The sequence below is a fragment of the Mandrillus leucophaeus genome, unplaced genomic scaffold (assembly GCF_000951045.1).
Source record: "Mandrillus leucophaeus isolate KB7577 unplaced genomic scaffold, Mleu.le_1.0 Scaffold55, whole genome shotgun sequence".
Lineage (NCBI taxonomy): Eukaryota > Metazoa > Chordata > Mammalia > Primates > Cercopithecidae > Mandrillus > Mandrillus leucophaeus.
The window spans coordinates 868,523-869,661 of NW_012105919.1; positions in this window are offsets into that span (position 1 = coordinate 868,523).

Sequence of the window (1,139 nt, forward strand, 5' to 3'; positions counted from 1 at the left end):
GGCAGAACTAGACTGCAATCCTGTTTCCCCACACATTAGCAACTGTATTCTTTTGGGCAAAACAATCTCTCAGTATCAGCGTCGTAGGTAAAGACAAACTACTTCATAGGAATAAATTCAGGCCGGCCAATCACGGTGGCTCACACCTGTAATCCCAGCACTTTGGGAAGCTGAGGCGATTGGATCACTTGAGGTCAGGAGTTTGAGATGAAGCTGGCCAACATGGTGAAACCCCGTCTCTACTAAAAATACAAAAATTTGCCGGATGTGGTGGCACATTCCTGTAATCCCAGCTACTTGGGAGACTGAGGTAGAAGAATTGCTTGAACCTGGGAGGCGGAGGCTTCAGTGAGCTGAGATTGTGCCACAGCACTCCAGCCTGGGTGACAGAGTGAGACCCTATCTCAAAACAAACCAAACCAAACAAACAAGCAAAAAAGAAGAAATTCAGGTTGAGCACATTGGCTCACACCTATAGTCCCAGTACTTTAAGAAGCTGAGGCAGGGGGAACGATTGACCCCAGGAGTTTGAGACCAGCCTAGGCAACATGGTGAAACCTCATCTCTAAAAAAAGTACAAAAATTAGCTGGGCATGGTGGTGGGGGCCTGTAGTCCCATCTACTCGGGAGGCTGAGGCAGGAGGATCACTTGAATCCAGGAGGCAGAGGGTTGCAGTGAGCCGAGATTGTGCCTCTGCACTCCAGCCTCAGCAACAGAGCAAGACTCTGTCTCACAAAAAAAAATAGACCAGGCGCGGTGGCTCACGCCTGTAATCCCAGCACTTTGGGAGGCCAAGGCGGGCGGATCACGAGGTCAGGAGATTGAGACCATCCTGGCTAACACGGCAAACCCCCGTCTACTAAAAAATACAAAAAATTAGCCGGACGAGGTGGCGGGCGCCTGTAGCCCCACTACTCAGAAGGCTGAGGCAGGAGAATGGCATGAACCCGGGAGACGGAGCTTGCAGTGAGCCAAGATCGTGCCACTGCACTACAGCCTGGGCGACAGAGTGAGACTCCGCTTCAAAAAAAAAAAAAAGAATAAATTCAGGCCAAGTGTGGTGGCCTGAACTCAGGAGTTCAAAACCAGTCTGGGCAACATAGCAAGACCTCATCTCTACTAAAAAAAAAAAAAAAAA